At 42.6% G+C, this 19091-nt stretch overlaps 2 protein-coding genes across 7 annotated transcripts in view; one reads left to right on the top strand and one right to left on the bottom strand.

The window, feature by feature from the left end:
- Nucleotides 1–3247, bottom strand: part of KRIT1 (KRIT1 ankyrin repeat containing) — a 41847-nt gene extending 38600 nt beyond the window's left edge. Inside the window, exon 1 of the mRNA XM_077808114.1 lies at nt 3128–3247. The gene's annotated coding sequence lies outside the window, so the exon portion shown is untranslated. The remainder of the gene's footprint in view (nt 1–3127) is intronic.
- An 82-nt stretch (nt 3248–3329) lies between these two features.
- The window catches only part of ANKIB1 (ankyrin repeat and IBR domain containing 1), a 168044-nt gene continuing 152282 nt past the window's right edge, over nt 3330–19091 (top strand). For all 6 annotated transcript variants that reach the window (XM_077808107.1, XM_077808110.1, XM_077808111.1 and 3 more), the window contains exon 1: nt 3330–3656. The gene's annotated coding sequence lies outside the window, so the exon portion shown is untranslated. The remainder of the gene's footprint in view (nt 3657–19091) is intronic.

Raw genomic sequence — 19091 nt, 5'->3', positions numbered from 1 at the left:
ATCACCACGCAGTATAGCCATCCTGAAGTGCAGCACTCATTGCACAGCAGTCCAGACAGGAAGGCTGAGTATAACAACAGGACATATGCAAATCTGTGATTGTACCATTCCCCACCCCACCCCCTTGCCCTTTCTGTTCCCCAAGAAGTTGTTTCTTTTCAATAAATGGATTTTTTGCCTTTGAAAACATTCTTTATTATTGCATAAAGTAAAAGATACCCTAGCCCAGGAAAGAAACATGCACTGCAAGTCAGTCTAGCAAACACAGATTCCTACTAACATTGGAACCACTCCAATTCACTCCTGTGCAGGGCACCAGACATTACTGGTGGTTTTCAGCCTCAAATTGCTCCCTCAAGGCATCCCTAATCCTTGCAGCCCCACGCTGGGCCCCTCTAATAGCCCTGCTATCTGGCTGTTCAAATTCAGCCTTCAGGTGTTGAACCTCCGAGTTCCATGCCTGAGTGAATCTTTCACCCTTCCCTTCACAAACGTTATGGAGGGTACAGCACGTGGATATAACCGTGGGGATGCTTTTATCAGCCAGGTCCAACTTCCCATATGGAGAACGCCAGCGGCCCTTTAAACAGCCAAAAGCACACTCCACAGTCATTCTGCACTGGCTTAGTCTGTTGTTGAACCACTCCTTGCTGCTGTCAAGGCTCCCTGTGTAGGGTTTCATGAGCCACGGCATTAAAGGGTAAGCGGGGTCTCCAAGGATCACAATGGGCATTTCGACTTCCCCTACGGTGATCTTCTGGTCTGGGAAAAAAGTCCCAGCTTGCAGCTTCCTGACAGGCCAGCGTTCCGAAAGATGTGTGCATCATGCACCTTTCCGGGCCAGCCTGCATTAATGTCAATGAAATGCCCATGGTGATCCACAAGCGCCTGGACAACCATCGAGAATACCCCTTCCAATTAAAGTACTCGGAGGCTAGGTGGGCTGGTGCCAGAATCGGAATATGCATGCCATCTATCGGGGGGGCGCAAAAGGGACCGCTTCCCTGGGGCTCAGCAATTTAAAAGGCAGCGGGCACAGCCCCGGGCTTGTTAAATCACCACCAGAGCCCCAGGCGGCGCAGGCCAGGCAGCAGTGAAGGGTTGGCTGGGGGAGTCTAGCCTGCGCCCCTTCCAACTGAGGCACCCCCCCCCTTCCGGGAGCTCAGAACCACTCCACGACCCCACCTTACCCAGGACCCCAGCCGTCCTGCGTACTGGTAAGTCCTTTAAGTTACTTTCACCCCTGTCTAGTAAGTAAAGAGGTCCCCAAACTGTGGGGCATACCCACCCTAGGGAGGTGCGGCGGAGGCCAAGGCCAGCCCCAAAAGGAAGCGGGGGAAGGAGCGCCACCCAGCTCCACTCCTGGCCCTGGCAGCCAGCCTTGCTCCCGGGGCCCCAGCCTTGGTCCCCTTACCCCTGTCCATGTCCCTCCCCCACGAGCTATGGCCCTGCTCCTGGGCCCAGGGGGGAGGGGGCAGGAGCGGGGAGAGGAACAGATAGGAGTAAGGGGATGTGCAACCTTGAAAAGTTTAGGGACCAATGAAGTAAGGAATGCATTATTCACTATTTTCTAACATAAACAATGTAAAAGTTAAGAATTTGAATAAGAATTTGAATAAATGGAAGTTAAGCTTAATTGCTTAAATAAAGGTCTACTGATATAGCATATCTTCCTGGTTAGCAAAAAGAAGGACCAACTTTAGTGCAAAGACTACATTTAGTTGCAAATCAACATGTTGTAAGGGTTACTAACCAATGAGAAACAACCCTTAGGAAGATAACTAAAAAGTACAAATGCAAAACAAGATTAAAATTGATGACTGAAGTCAATCAAGGCATGCTGATTTAACTCACGATTAAAATCAGCGATTTAAATTGCTTTGATTTGTTTTCTAGTGAAGGTCTTTTGACCCTTCCCAATCACCTCCCATCCTTTCTTTGTAATGAAGTCTTTGCTTTAGTAGTCTCCCAAAAGAGGAAAAAGAACCAAGGTTCACCTCAGAGCTGCTGGCTTCTCATGAGATGTGAATAGTAGGTGAAGGAAGTAGTACATACTATATTACTCTACAGAGTTCCCTCCCAAGCCTTACTTCTAGGTTTTAGCTTCAAAAATATAATTTTTAATACACACACATCCCTCTGACTTGACTTGTGTCAGAGAAACTCCTTTCATTTGTATTTACAATTGGTTTGGGCATCCTTTTGGGTACAAACAACTACATACATTCGTCATTATCTATCAATCAACAAACCCATCATTTCTGAGACTCGGAGATGGGAGCAGAATACATCACTTCCTCCTCTTTCAGAGCTCAGTGTTGCACACACTGCCCCATAGGTTAACCAGAGATAATCTGCACACAGCGATTAGTTAAGGGCCAGATTCTGCAAACATTTAGCGAAGGAAGTATTTCTTACTGACGTGAGCAGCCCCACTGAAGATAGTGGATCTACATATGTGAGTAAGGGTTCTCCAGCTACTGCGGGAGCGCTCAACAGAAAAACCATTAAGTGGAGGTCTCTATAAGACAGCACAGGTAGCGTCTGGTGTGTCTGCCTGTCACAAGCGAGTGGGGTCGTTGAATTGAAGGAAAATTTAACTCTGCGCAGAACTGAGATGAGCGATTGTTTCAGTGAGAGCGCGAACAGCAGAGCAAACTCCACCCCCCACACCTGAAGGGGCAGAGACGCACACCGAGAAACCCCACCCCAGGCCCTTCCAGGCTCCCCTGGGCGAGACGAGGCTGAGCACGAGCAAGCCCGCTCTAAAAGCTGTCCCGGGGAAGAGGTCTGTGGGGAGGGGGGGCCTAGGTGGGGAAACCTCTCCGATGCCCCGGAAGGCAAAGGCGCAGCAGGGACACTCCAACTCCGTCCCCTCTCTCCCCAGCTCAGGCGGGGAGACGGCCCCCAAACTTTTTCTGGCCTGTTGATCTCTGCCCCTCCTCAAAGCTGAGACAGGAGCTGATGCTCGTTGGCTGCAGCCGCGGTGGGGCCAGAATGGGGGGCTCGGGCCCCCTCTCACCAGGTCGGTTCTCCCAATAGAGAACAGGGCGCTGCTTGTTTAGCGGCTCAGGGCGGAGCTGGCGGGCGGCCCCGGCCCGAGTTCGGCTCTGTCCCCCTCTCTTACCGGGTGGCGTCTGGACTCGCCTCCTCCTGGGAGGCCGGGACGCATCCTCCAGCGCGTCGCGCGGCTCTCAACCCGCCTCCGCTCCGCACGGGCACAGACCGAGCCGGCCCCGCCCCACTCCCTCCCCCTGGGCCGGCAGATCCGCTTCCCGTCCGGGCGCCGCTGGCCCCGGCTGCTGTCAATGAATTTCCGGGTCGCCGGCCTGAGCTGCTGCTGCTGTTGCGGCCGCTGGCGTCGGCCGCTGGCCACGAGCTGAGCGGGACTGGGCTGCAGACCGGGCCGGCGCGTGCGGCGCGCGGAGTGGGAGGGAGCGAGGCAGGCCCAGCCCGGGCTGAGGGGGAGCCGCGCCGCTGAACAAGGGCAACGACCGAGCGTCCGCTGTAGAGCCCGGCCAGATCCTACTCCCCGCCCCGGACGCGGCCAGACCCCGCTCCTCGCCTCAGCCAGCGCTTCTCTCGGGGCCTGGGGGCAGATGGAGGTGCTGGATGTGGGGAGAAGAAGCGGAGGGGAGAGACCCTCTGAGGAGCCGGTGAGTGACCCGCTGTGCCGGGGGCGTTCCCCTTCGGGCACGGCCCCGGTGCCGCCTGAGTGCCGGGAGGCGCGGGGAGTCCGCTCCCTCTCGGGTGGTGCAATGGAGGGGGGAGCGAAGAGCAAAGGCGCCGCAGACAGATAACAGCCGCCGCCTCCTCCGCATGTCTGCAGCCCTTGGCATCCCCGGGGGTGGGGCAGCAAACTGGAGCCAAATGCTGAATGCAGCAGGGCAGTGGAGATTTGCTGAGGAGCCCAGTGCAGAGGAGAGAGGAGGCGGCTCTAGGGATGTCTCGGTTTTTGCGGCCACCAAAACAAAGGAGATTGGAAAGGTAGTATGTGCGCCTATATATACTGTACACGTAGTGCTTATTAAACATTACTCTCTGGGACCAAGAAATACCGAGTTAGGCTAATTATTAACTGGTCTGAGACAAGCGCTATTTTGAAGAACCTAATGTAAATGATTTTGGTGAAGCCTTAACTGTGGGAGGCTCAAGAGACATCTCAGCTGTTTAAGGCATGTGTGTCAGACTATGGACAACAGAAGGTGTGGGCATTATATAATATGCATCCATCAAAATTTGTTGCTTATGAGGAATCCATTGCACTTCCTATTATGACTTTTCACGTCGAGTTTAGTCGCTTGTAATTCATGAGACAGTAAAGGGTTGGCAATGTGTGGTGGATTGTTTATTTGGAAATTTCTTGGATAAAGAAGTGAGGTCGTTCAGTTTTTCCTCTGTTGAATGGTATATGCAGGTATCACTTAGCAGTTTCTGTTTTTCTGGGTGCTGTGAACTGTGAATTCCTTGAGACTATTAAGAAGACAAGAATGGAAATATAAATGGTAGTTTTGTTGTACCCACAGAATTGTAAGAAACTTGAATTGTCATGGCCCAGTATCAGTTCCTTGGTTTAAAAAGGTTTCAGAGTAACAGCCGTGTTAGTCTGTATTCGCAAAAAGAAAAGGAGTACTTGTGGCACTTTAGAGACTAACCAATTTATTTGAGCATGAGCTTTCTTGAGCTCACGAAAGCTCATGCTCAGATAAATTAGTTAGTCTCTAAGGTGCCACAAGTACTCCTTTTGGTTTAAAAACAAACATTTGCATTGACTTTAAGAAGACTTTAGGAAATCTTTACAAAAGAGGAATATTATAATAGGAGAGAGTTTTTGAGACTTGTGCAGCTATAATTATAGTTATCCTTTTGATATATACCCTATTTTCAGGATGTATAGCTTTGTTTATAACCATCTCTCTAGGTTGAAATTGAGCATTCAGAGCTTCAGATTGGAATTTTTTTCCATTACAAAACTGAGCCCTGATCCTGTAAAGTTACTCATGTGCATAAGTGCTTGTAGGAGCCCTTGATTTGCATTTAAATCATAAATTCAAACCTCCTTATTTGAAAGTGTGTGGATTTTTTTTTTTAAATAAAGTAGTACCATACTAATTGATGTTTGCTGAGTCACACCCCCCCCCCCATCAAGGATACAGAATCACAAAATGCCCTTTGTTCACTTTTGAAAGTGTAGTTTGGTTTGAAATGCAGTTTAGATACTGCAACTGAATGTAAATGAGTGAACCCCCTCCATCCATGCAGAGCACCATTGGCTTCAGCAGGTCTCCATGTGAGCGCTGGAGTGAGACTTTTTTTGTTTGTTACTGGCTGTGCAGATTAATGAAGTAGAACTAATGAGATTCTCTTCTAGTATATATATTGGTTTTCCTTGGTGTGTCTGTGTGTTTTTAAATCTTAGTACATTACTCTGAGGATGTAGTCTTTCTTAGGTATTTGAGGAAAAAGTAGTAAGTGTTCTCTCTCTCTGAAAGACGATATTGCTACCTGTAAACAAGAAATATTTTCCAACTAAAAATTTTAGGGACTTACATTTGGGGTTCATGTACAGCCGCTGACCGTATACAGAGAGACTGAGATAACATAATTCAAAGCAGGACTTTCTGAGCATGGAAAGAGCAAGCAGCATGAGGAGAGGAGGAGACTCTATAGCAGAGTCTTCTGGAATCTTATCCTAAACCTTTCTGTACTCCTGTACTAGAACAATTTGTTCTCACACCTATGATGTGTCAAGGAGTTGGAATTTAGGAAGTTAATGTTGCTTTAAATAGCTTACTTAGTTGTAAATTGAAATTAGTATATCAAATGTTTCAGACCTAATTGTAAATTAAAATGTTTAAAATATCTGAAGTAATATGTAAAACAGAGGACTTGGCAATTAACTCATTTGTTGCCACCCTCTTGCATATAGTGTCAAAAACTGTGCATCATGAATAATGACTCTTAATACAATATTCACTAATATGGTCAGAATTACAGATTGGTAAACAGGATCCAGTGAGACTACTGGTAGTAATTGTTATGCCTGATAGTAGTTAAATAAAAATAAAAAATTTGCAAATTCAGGACCTGCAGTCGTAAGTCACTTGTTTTGCCTGTAAAGTTCTGTGCGTGCACACTGTCGCACACATGATTTCTTTCTGAGGAACATGCAACTTTATTGACGCAGCAAACTTAAAAAAAAAAGTCAGATTTAAAATGTACTCAATAACCTTCCTTTAGGTATTAGCCATTTTTTAATGGGGAAATTTTTTTAAAAAAGTGTTTATTTAGAACCTAGTGTACTTCTCTTTATTTGCTCTTTATTATGTGAGGCAGTTTAACAATGTTTGATTTAATCTGTCCTTGTTGATTCTTCACCCAAATAATTATCTGCAGCAACACCATTTTCTCCTCCTCTGTTGTGGAGGTCCGTCGGTTGCCTTTTGCATTGGTCAGTAGTATAGCGATATGAGCATGTTTTTTGTGATTTGGTAAGTTTGTGTGATTGTTGGATAGTTGACTTGGGACCACTGACAGTTACCTTTACCTGTCTTTCTTGGTACTTTCAAGATTTCAGCTGCCCTATGCTAAAGTCAGTATAGATATGTTGTAACCTTATAACACTTTCTAGACAGCGTGTGACTTCCTGTTGAGGGACTGATTGGCTATGTGAGACAGAGGGTCATGAATTCAAGTGGGGGAATAAGCAGATGGTGATTAATTCTACAGCAAATATATTATTATACAACAAAGATAAAGAATAAGGAAAGATACATATTATGCTTTTAGGAGTTTTCCATTAGGCTGCTGTTTAGGTAATGTTCAGACTGACACAAAATGATCAAGAATTCTTAGTGTTTCAAATTTCTGAATGCTGCCTGATAGCCTCTAACTTTCCAAATATTGTATGGGATCTGGCCACACTGCTCCGCTGGAATTCTTTGAAATTGTAAATGTAAGTATCATTAATGTTGCAAGACTTTAAATGAAAATAAATACTAAGACCTATGCTTTTCTTTAGAAATTTTATTTAATAAAAATTACTAGACTACTTTAGTAGCACTATTATTTTTATTTCAAATGGAGCTGCTGGCATCGTCTTTCTTTGTTTCCCATTCTCTGTGGGTATATCAGCCTGTCATCACTATAGTGTCAGAGGAGTAGACTTTGAATTTTTCTGCTTTACATTATTAATGTGTAAAGTTCAAAGTGTGTGGAGTACTTTAGCTAAATAAGATGTGTCCCAGCCCTAAGGTGCTTTCAGTCAAATAAGACAAAATGTGGTGTGAGGAAGAAGGGATAAACACACCTCACTCACTTAGCTTGTAAGTAGTGACATACATACATCTTGTTAATATCATGACCTTTTAAATTCCGTTTTTATCCTTCATTTCTGCCCATCTGTCCCCAGTTTTCCCTCTGTACTCCTAACAATGCTTTCCTTTCCCACTTCCTGATTCCCTTGATCCCATCATAGACCTTGAGTTGGGTGTGAGTTACATCACAAAAGGATTAAAAGAAAAAATAGTTTACCAAGTCAAGAAAAAACTGAAGTCCTAAGTGCCAATGTCAACAGATGGTCTGGTGGGATCCTTATCCTTTCCAGCATTCTATTACAGTGTTAACACTCTCATTATTTGGAAATAACTTTGAAAAGTTTAAAAAAAAAAATGGGTTTTTCAAATATTATATATAAACTAAAGATACCCAATCCTCACCTGAATAAAACCATATCAGAACATCTCTAGGTAAACTTTTTGTCAAATACGGAGTCTATGTTTAGAATTAAAGGAAAGGAAAATCACTAATTTGGAATGTTGATCTCAACATTGAATTTTCTCCTGTTTTGTGTTAAACTGTAATACTACTTAAAGTAGCCTTTTGTTGTAATCTTATTTCATTTTGCGTTGAACAAAGACCTAAACTGTAAGACTGAGAAATTTTCAGAATTTTGAAGGATGATCACAGTAAGAAAATATAGTAACAACTGATAATGGGTTATAGTGCTGTAATAGATATATCTTTGATTAATGCCTAGTTCTTAATAATCTCTTCAAGCATCTACCTCAGCTGAGCAGCTGCATGGCAACATTATATCTGTACAGTTCTCTGAGAATTTGTGATTGATCATAAATTGACAGGGATGACAGACCTTTGTTCATGGTATTATATAACTGTGTTGTTAACATATAAACACTATACCTCTTGGTGGTGGTTTAAAAAAACCCCATTACGCTTGCAGAGACCTGCTTATCCCTGTATCAGGACTGAGATGCAGATTTTGGTCTCATAATTAAGTTTATCTAGGGATATGCTTACGACTATCAGTCAGTGCTTATACACTGCACACTTTAATCATAAAGTCAGTTGAAGATGTATTACATTAAAGTAGTGTATAACAGATTATTGTAAATTAGATTTAAAATACAGATTAAAAAAAAAAAGGCAGTTCATGCATTGGCTCTATGAGTGTACTTTGTTGGATTATTCCCTCTTACAAAGGAGCTGTTTAGTTTTTAATATCTGTCTTGTATACTTGAAGAATTTTTGTTATATAATGTGCTGAACTAAATTTGCATCAATACTGGAAGTAATTTGGTTTTCCTGTTATGGCATCTTTACAGCATTCTAGGGTTTCGAGCTATATTTCTTTCTGTAACCAACTCAAGAATTCCAATTTTTCAAATGTTCAGCTTTGTGGTGCCTCTCTTTGTTGTGAAAAGAATACCCCCAAAATCATACTGTACATTATTCCAATTTCACATTTGGAACTGTGCATCTCTGACAGGGTTCCAGCCCAGAGCATGCTCTAATTGGTTCAGTTGTCCGGAGCCACTATCCAAGTTCTGATACATCCCTTCATATGTGAAAAATGTTTCCTTCTGACCTCAGTGGCCGCTTTGAACGTTCCTGTTCCCAAATCTCCTTTACCCTTTAGGGCAGGGGTGGGCAAACTTTTTGGCCCGAGGGCCACATCTGGGTATAGAAATTATATGACGGGCCATGAATGCTCACGAAATTGGTGTTGGGGTGCGGGAGGGGGTTCTGGGCTGGGGCAGGGGGTTGGGGTATGGGGTAGGGGTGAGGGCTCCAGCTGGGGGTGCAGGCTCTGGGGTGGGGCTGGGGATGAGGGGTTTGGAGTGTAAGAGGGTGCTCTGTGCTGGGACCGAAGGGCTCTGAGGGCAGGAGGAGGATCAGGGCTGGGGTAGGGGGTTGGTGCGTGGGGCAGTGGCTCAGGAATGCAGGCTCTGCGGGAGGCTTACCTCAAGCGGCTCCTGGAAGCAGCGGCATGTCCCTTCTCCAGCTCCTATGCGGAGGCGCGGCCAGGAGACTCTGCTCTGCAGGCTACCCCGTCCTCAGGTGCTGTCTCTGCAGCTCCCATTGTCTGCGATTCTTGGCCAATGGGAGCTGTGGGGGTGGTGCTTGGGGTGGGGGCAGCCTGCAGAGCAGAGCCCCCTGGCTGCCCCATACACATAGGAGCCGGAGGAGGGACATGCTGCTGCTTCTGGGAGCCGCGTAGAGCTGCCCCCGATTGTGCTTCCCAGCTGGGGTTCAAGGGCTGGATTAAAATGGCTCGTAGGGTGGATCAGGACCGTGGGCCGTAGTTTGCCCATCCCTGCTTTAGGGACTGCTTCTGTTTTTTTTGGTTCATTCCCATTATATGGTTAGCCCCTCCACAGTTTGGGAGTGTTTCCATCTTATTTCCTGAATATGTGCCTCATGAACCTTTTTCTGGTCATCTAATTCTTTCCAAAAAGATGGCATCTGTACCTGCAGTTTGTAAAACTGTCAGCAACATGGTTCTTGTTGCCAGCTTTTCACTGGCCTTTCAGGTCCCTTGAATCAAGTTCTTTTTTTTTGGCATCCCCCATTTAGGAGCTCTATTGTCATTTAGGGAAGCTTGTAGGACTCCCCCTTCTGCCCCTTGAGTGGTCTGATGTAGTTCCTTTAACAAATTATTCAAGGTCCCCAAGCTTTTGACATCATGGAATTTCCCCTAGGTATGAGGAAGTTTAAAACCCATGGCCAACCCCTCACCTTTAAGTTTACACACTAGGTATGTTTCCTTGATTACCCCATACTTGTCTGTTCCTATAGACTATTTCTTCCGCGTAGCTACAGTCCTTCACCCACAGTCCAGTTTTTTAACAGGGATCACCTTTATATGTGCTCTACTTTCCCACAACCAAAACAGATTGCCTGTTAGGCTTTACTCTTTCTTGCCCCAGACTGGGTCCAAATAGTCTTTTGTTTAGACTTTGCAGTACCCTGGGCCCCCTCCATTGCATGACAGAGTATCTTTACAGTATTAGTCTCGTCCTCCCCAATTTTCTTAGTGCACTGCAAGACCATATATGTCTTAGTCATTGTTCATATGGGGCAGACCCATCTTACATGCCCCTTCTGCTCACAGTCAGTGCACACAATTGGCAGGATCCCAAACTGCCTTCCCTTTTTATGTCTACAGTGGCTGATCCTTTCTAGTCACTTGATCTCCTCTGTGTTGTGGCTGCTGCTTGGGCATTTCCCAAAACAGGAGATGGAGCTCCCAGGGTTGCTGCTACCACTCTATTTGCCATCTTAGGGGGGTGAATATCTCACAGCTGAGGAAGGGGTCTGTGCCTTTTCTGCTCAATCATTGCTCCTTGATGGGATGGGGATCTGGTCATCTCATTGCTGGTACCAGTTGTGAGAGGGTGCCATCTGAGAGCACACCCTCTTACGCCACAGCACCCTGCGCTCAGGTTCCTCCTGATTCTCCCAATAGTTTATCCACAGCTTTATCTCTTTAAAGTATTAGCCTCCTTCTTGGGGGTCTAATTTATCAAGTCTTTATACAGTATTGTCTCCCTTGGCCCTTTAGGCCCAAACCCATTCCTTTTGGGGCTTCCCAGTCACGCTTGCAGGACACTCTGTTCCTTCCTCGTGCTTTAAGGGAATCCACAGTTCTTGTTCTTGGGCTTTGCTGCAGGCAGACTTTCTCCTGCCATGTGCCTCTCTAGGCTGTCTGTCTTCTCTCTTTCTTCTGGCTCTCTAGAGGCTTCTGTTTTTATCTCCCCAAAATTCATTATTTTAGTTACATGACTTTGACTTTGATTGTTTACTCCACTTGGGGAGGTGAGCTAAGTGTGTTATAGGCGGGGCTTAATCTTCACCATTTAAAAGGCCAGTCACTCTGTGACAATGATTTATATAAAATGTCACCAAGATATCAAATATGCATCCATAAGAATATACAGTTTTATGTGTATGAGTGTACTGGGAGTCATATGTGAAGGTAATTGATAATTTTATATAAACAGGTTTAAAATTAATGAATTTAAAACAAATAATGGAACAATATTTAACCTCTTTCAACCCCCTCCAGAATTGGGACAACTATGCAGCAGGAAGGCATATCTACATATACCAATTCTGTATGTCTTAATGAGATAAAAAAAGACTCTAATGCAAAGGCCACATTCATCACAGCATGTGGAATGAAGACTTTTTTCATTGTAGCCAAATAGTGCATTCTCCTTATAGAAAATGTACTTTTTAAACTGGAGTTAACCTAGCACTTACTTTATTGTAAATTTGCTGTTAAAAATATAATAACATAGATATTTCCAAGTCTGCATGGTTATATGTGTAGCCCTTACATTTGCTGGAGTACCCTGGATTCTGCTAGTCATAATTCTGATGCCAGTCATAATTGCTGATGACAGTTAAAAAATGTAGATCGTAAACCATCCAGAGTTTAACATTCTGGAGGTAATATATAGCTCTTGTTGGTGAAAAGAAATATGGACACAAGGACGATCCACAAGAATTTACTCTTTAAAAGTCAGTTTATTTTGTAATATTTACAATTCTTGATTTTTAGTAGCGTCCAGAAATTTTACTTTTAACGGGTTCCAGCAGTGATATATGTTTGAAAGACCCAAAGAATTTTAAGTGAACTTGAACTGTTGGAGTCAAAGATAGTAGCTGGTCATGGCTTACTCTTTCCTTTAAGCAACCTGAAAGAAGCATCAGGACTCATCCACGTGACTTTGTAAAAAAATAGGTAAGGACCTACAAGGATGAAAGGAGCTGTACTTCTGTTTCAGTTCTAACCGACTTACCCAACAAATAAGTCATTCCAAAAATCTATTTTGTAGAGAGTTTCTAGGACAAAGCAAATAGAAACCTCTCAGTTTTAACCTGATTAGTAGTTGATCTAGAACTTTTAATTCAAAAATACCAGATACAAATACAGCTGAACCCCTGTTTTACTAAATAAATAGGAATTTAGGAGTCCATAAAATCAAAAAGTTCATAAAATTGAACATCTTAAAATTATAGTGGATACGGTGCATAAGTTGTGTATGGTGCACTAGGTCACTTTCTTGTCCTTCAAGCCACTGCAGAGCTATTTCCACTGGACTGAAGGCATTGTCATGTCAAGGGATGTCTACTTGTTCTTCATTGGTGCCACTTTTGTTATATGCTTTATTTATTTTTGTGTCAGGAAAAAAAGGTTTGTGTAAGTGGTCATTCATAAGACTGATGTTGGTTAATCAAGCTTATGTTGTAAATAGAAATCGCTAACTACCACCTAAAGTTCTCTAAGGCTGAACTAGAATATTGTGAAAGTGTCCCATTCAAGAAATATTCCTTTGGATAGGAGATGGCTTCCTAGGTGTTTTTAAGGGCCTGATCCTAAGTCCGTTGAAGTCAGTGGGAGTCTTTCCATTAATTTCTATGACTTTGCTTCAGACCTTAAGAGAACAACTATGAATATTGCCACATTCAGAATAGAGTGCTTCTGCAATGGAGGCAGGAGTACAAGGCAGTTTCCCTGCTGTTATCTCCTGCTGCTCCATTTATATGGTGCCCCAGTCTCAAGGGACCAGTTGGAAAAAGAGTGGGGGAAAAGGCACAACTCAAAACAGAAGAAGTTCGTTTGTTGGGGTTTTTTATTTTATTTTTTACAACCAGTACCATAAGGCTAGGTATGTCATCAGTCACATGCAGATGGGACCTCAGAGTCCCCCAAGAGCAGTCTTGTGTTTCCCTATGGAGTCCATTCTATAGGTTAGGAACCATCATACTAATAAGAGAAATTAGAGGTGGTAGATGCTCATTCTTCATTGACATTAATGGGAAAAGTTTTGAACTTGAATGTTAACTTAAGTTGTCTTTTTATCTATGTATATATCTTCAGTGTAAATGTAGTTTTCTTTTGACGTGTATATTATTGACAGATAATGTCAAGGAATTTCAGATGAAGGCAACCTACAAAATAGCTTCCTTGGGAAATGGTGAAATTCTGATTTATTTTTTTTTTCCCAGCACTTCTGTAGCTGCAGTCCACTTGGACTGGACTGTTATCCCAGATCATCCTTCCTCTCATCCTTCAGCTTGAAACTAACAATAATTACATGGAGGAAAAAAGTTAATATAATGCTAAGGTCATACGGTTAATCCCACAGAAGTCTGGAAATGCCAAAATTAAAGTTGATGTGCAAGATTTTGAAAGTGTTTCCATGTGCATATGCATTATGATGGGATATTTAATCTCACATTGATATGCAAATATATTATTTTAACCAATCATAGGTATATATGTGTAGCATCGTGTAATGTTTTAATTCTTGGGTACTTTAATTTTGTCCTAATTATATGGACTGCTACGTTTAAGATGTATTTTATAAATTGTATCAATGCCCCTTTAGTATACATTTGAAACAAATATGCCTCATAACAGTAATTTATTATGTAAAATTTTCACATGCTGTTTCTTGGGGAAACACTTAGCATTGTATTAAACATGTATATAATAGTTTATTGCTTGAATATTTATTTTATGTATCTGATCTCTTTTTTTTAATGTAATACCTTGAAAATGTCTTAAACTTAATTTCTCTGCATAGGTGATGTACTATTCTTAAAATATTAAACTTTAATTTCACCCAAGAATTTGACAATTTATGCATATACAATAATTATTTGAAAGTTATGTAAATTTAAAACTAAAAGTAAGTTGAAAACTAAATTTTCCCATACTGCAACCTGAAAATATTTTTCCAGGTGCTGAGTATTTAAAGGACTACTATCAGCAACTAGAAAAATCACATTTTTATGAAAACTTGGTACTTACTGTAATTACAAGTAGGCCCTGTGGTCCCAGTCCTGTAAAGAGATGCATTCAAGTAGACTGTTTTTCCTGCATGTAGCCCCATTGAACTCAAATGGCCTTCAAGCGGATACAAAGTCTTGTCTGCGTGCAGCTGTTTGTAGAAGAGGGGCCAAATATTACAATAACTGAAACAATTTAGTGGGGGGGAAAACATAATCCTTGTATTTTTCAGTGTAATTTCCCAATACAGTAAGCCAGTTGTTTTCTCAACAGAAGAGAACCTTCTTTGTAAAGATATGTGGAGGAGCAAAAAAACCTTTTGGGAACCCACAATTTTTTAATAGGAACTTAAAAACCAAAAAGTAAAAACAGGATACCATATAAAGGGTGTTCTGTCAGAAATTTGAATTTTTACTGCATTAAATAATACTAATAGTGTATTTATAGTAATATGTATTAATGAAGCACACTGATAGTGACAAAAGTATTGACAGAGTTCATGTTATAAATCAATCTTAGAAAAATTATCATGACAGTTTACCAAACGGGAGACAATCTATTTTCCTGCCTTTTATTAGGATGATAGAGAAAAACACTAATCTTAGTTTCTGGCATCCAAGTAAAGTATTATCACAGACAACTGAGTGAGTAGGATATTGCAAGGCAATTGTACTTTAATCATAAAATCTTATCTGTATTGATATTGAAAACTTAACTATTTCTCTCTGATGTACTTCTGTCGTATACTAAGTACATTTTTTCTTTGTGCTTCATAGACTGCTTCTGATATAGAATCATAGGACTGGAAGGGACCATGAGAGGTCATCTGTCCAGTCCCCTGCACTCATGGCAGGACTAAGTATTATCTAGACCAGGGGATGGGCAAACTACAGCCCGCGGGCTGGATCCGGCCCGTCAGGGCTTTGTGTCCGGCCTGTGGGACTGCCAGCGCCGTGGGCCCCGCGCCACTCGCAGAAGCGGCAGACACTATGTCCCTGCGACCTCTGGGGGAGCCAGGGCAGAGGGCACCTCCCCCAAAGCTCCCAATTGTTCCTGGCCAATGGGAGCTTCGGGGGAGGTACCCACAGGCAATGGCCGTGTGCGGAGCCCTTTGCTCCCCCTCCCCCAGGGGCCACAGGGACGTGGTGCTGGCCACTTCCGGGAGCAGCGTGGGGCCAGGGCAGGCAGGGAGCCTGTCTTAGCCCCACTGTGTGCTGCTGCCACCCCAGAGCCACTCCAGGTAAGCGGCGCCGGGCCAGAGCCTGCATTCTGAACCCCTCCTGCACCCCAACCCCCTGCCCTGAGCCCCCTCGTAAACCCCGCATCCCTCCTACCCCCTAACCCCCTGCCCTGAGGCCCCCCCCACACTCCTTCCCACACCCAACATCTTGGACCCTGCATGCAATTTCCCCACCCAGATGTGGACCTTGGGCCAAAAAGTTTGCCCACCCCAGATCTAGTCCATCCCTGTCAGGTGTTTGTCTAACCTGCTCTTAAAAATCTCCAGTGATGGAGATTCCACAGCCTCCCTAGGCAATTTATTCCAGTGCTTGACCACCCTGACAGTTAGGAAGAGTTAGTACAAAGAGTACTATACAATAATAAAAGATGCCATATGTAGGTCCTGTGTACTTACTCAGTTGCACGGTAAGACCAAATTATGTTGCAACTTTTTATTCTTGTCCCCATGAAATATTCTTCATTCCCATCCCCCACAAACAGCCACAGCTCTGGCACATGGTTGAAAATGCTAATTGACATAAAATGTGTTTAATTTATAGCATGATTGTTTCTGAGGATAAGTATTTTTTTCCTCTGTGCTCTCTAGGTGGCTCCCAGACTCCTTCCTGCTTGGCTACATGGAACAGTGCAGGAAGCATACGTTAAATCAATTGGCCTTTTCTTTATGGAGAAAGCTGCAGACCAAGAGGCAGTTGCGGGAAGGTCCCAAAAGGGCAGTGTGTTAGAAAATTAATGTCTGGTGCCTGGCTCCATCAAAACAGCAGATTTCATGGCATCTTGGACCAGATGCCAAGTTATATAGCTGCTAAACTGTGAAGACTACAGGGGCCCTAACAGAGATAAATGGGGCAGGTCATATCTTAGAGCTATCATTTCATGCTTTCTGCAAATGCAGGCAGATGATACTGCTTTAGTTAACATTGTTTCATGTGTTCAAGGTTTTCTCTGTTACCATAATGGCTAGGAATGTTTTTTTAATGAAAGTTCAGATTTTGGAGCAGAGCTATGCAGCATATTTCTGACCCCAGAATACATAGGGCCCCATTGTTTTGAGAAACAATCTGTATGACAATATTTGAGCAACACTATGTATTTGTAATGTCGTGTGGAGATACTCTAGGCTTACACAGAATTAGAAGGCTAATGTTATTTGTTAAAAGAACTCCACTAATTTGCTACATGCTATAACAGCTTGTATAGTAGAGTAATTTCCACCAGTGCTGATTACAATACTATGGTAACCTGTAAGGTTTACCAATAATTAAAGATTTCATTGTATTGCAGATGTAAAAGGTGACATAATTTTAGTTGCATGTTCAACCTTAACTTTGGCATTTCTTGATGAGTACATAAGCATGTACCCTTAATATTATATGAACATTGCTTTTTGCATTCAGTTTTCTGTTTTTTAAACAGAAGTGGGCAGGGATGAGAATATTCCTCAACTGGAGCCATTTCACCATAAGTCAATAGGACCTCACTGCCCATACCTTAGTGCATGGTTACATGGGAAACTTGCAAAACGCTGCCACGGGAGCGCTCCCACAGCATCACTTTGAAGTGCGAGTGTGGTTGCCTGCGAGCACTGGGAGAGAGCTTTCCCAGCGCTCCTGGTAATCCACTTCCATGAGGGGAATAGCTCAGAGCGCTGGGAGCCTGTCCACACTAGTGCTTTAAAGCACTCAGACTTATGCACTCGGGGGTGATTTTTCACACCCCTGAGCCAGCAAGTTAGAGCGCTATAAAATGTAAGTGTAGACAATCCCTAAGGCTTCCTGAGTTTCCTTAATCTTTATTTGGCAGCTTGAATATTAAAATACTAGATCTTGTAAGTTCACATTTATTTACCAGCTGGTTAATCATCATTAAGTTACTTGGAAGTAGCTAAATTTATCCTTATTAAGAAACTGTCTTATTTAAAGTAGAACCTCAGAGTTACGAACACCAGAGTTACGAACTGACCAGTAAACCATACACCTCATTTGAAACTGGAAGTACACAATCAGGCAGCAGCAGAGACCTCCGCTCCCCCCCCCACCCTCCCACCCCCCAAAAGGCAAATACAGTACAGTACAGTGTTAAACATAAACTCCAAAAAAGGGAAAGCAGCATTTTTCTTCTACATAATGAATTTTCAAAGCTGTATTAAGTTAATGTTCAGTTGTAAACTTTTGAAAACAGCCATAACATTTTGTTCAGAGTTATGAACAACCTCCATTTGTAACTGAGGTTCTACTGTAATATTTAATCTGATTTAAAGAATATTCATTACCATTTACTATCATTAGGCTAAATTCTTTTCCTAGAAGATGTCCCAATAAAGCAGCCATTCCCGGATAAGTAGAGGATACACTATAGTTTTATCCTTTGTATATATCTTTTTTTGGGGGCACATGCTATATATAGGGCTGCAGTGGATTTTAGAGTGAAGGGCAGTAGCAAACTAGCACACAGTATATTATACAACAGTGGGGTGTTGAGGACTGGGAAGCTTTGGGTATGTCTATACTACAAATGCTACATTGGTACTGATGCGGTGCTGCAGGTATGCTGCAGTAGTATAGATAGTTGCTACAGTGACAGAAGAGATTTTTCTGTCAGTAGTAAATCTGCCCTCTCAAGAGGCGATAGCATTATTGACAGAAGAAATCCTCCACTGACCTAATGGTGTTCATACTGGGGCTGATGTCCACTTAACTAGGGGTTTGTTTACCGGGCAAAAAAAAACTTGTGGCCGTGAGTCTCAAAGCCCAGGTCTGTAGTCCTGGACTCTGATGCTCACTGCTGCAGGGTTTTTTGTCATGCAGACATACTCTATGTGTCTCAGGGATATGAATTTTTCACTCCTCTGAGCAATGTAGCTAGTTTGACTCTACTTTTAGATGTAGCTCAGACCTTTTATAATGACACCAGCACACACCCCTTCTGTGAAATGCATCATGTGCTCTTTAATATAACTGTACAGTTCAGTCTTTGTTTTTAAGTATTTGCTGGAAAATTCCATCTAATTCAAGATTTGAATTAGTGGTTTCAGTGCAACTAGGTATTGTGAAGCAAGTATTTATAGCACTGATTCATTTTCTTTGGTGCACTGATAGTGTTACATGTAGTATATTCTCTCTAGGCTTGGCAACATTTTTTTTATATCATTTTGATGGATAATATTGGTTTTAAGCATTTTAATTTTTTTTATCAATTTAAATTTTCACAGTTGTGGAAAATTATGGAGTGAGGGTTAGACACAAATTATTTAATGGCAATAGATGCTGAGATTCAAAAAGTTAAAGCTTTATAACCATTAAAGCACAAATTGTCAACATCACATGTCAAAATATATGCAGTAAATACCCTTAAACTCTAAGTTCTCAGCAACATTTTTCTTACTAATCTGTAAATTTCAATTATTAATAGAAATATTTTTCATCAGTTTGCACGCATATGGAGAAATCAACGTTTACTAATAAATTTAATCCTTCCAAACCTGGTTCTCAGTTGCTTTGTAGAGAAAGACAATGTTTTAAAAAGCATGAAATCCAAATAGCTCTTCTCCAGCTTCCATTCTTTCTGCATTGATAGATACTGATGATTTGTCATGCCTCTTGAGGTCATAAAGCAAAACAAATTTGGATCATAGAATCATAGAATATCAGGGTTGGAAGGGACCTTAGGAGGTCATCTAGACCAACCCCCTGCTCAAAGCAGGACCAATCCCCAACTAAATTATCCTATCCATGACTAGAACCTT

This window comes from Eretmochelys imbricata, chromosome 2 (genome assembly GCF_965152235.1).
Source record: "Eretmochelys imbricata isolate rEreImb1 chromosome 2, rEreImb1.hap1, whole genome shotgun sequence".
NCBI lineage: Eukaryota > Metazoa > Chordata > Testudines > Cheloniidae > Eretmochelys > Eretmochelys imbricata.
The sequence above is the reverse complement of the archived record's forward strand: the minus strand, read 5'-3'. Positions and strand labels throughout refer to the sequence as shown.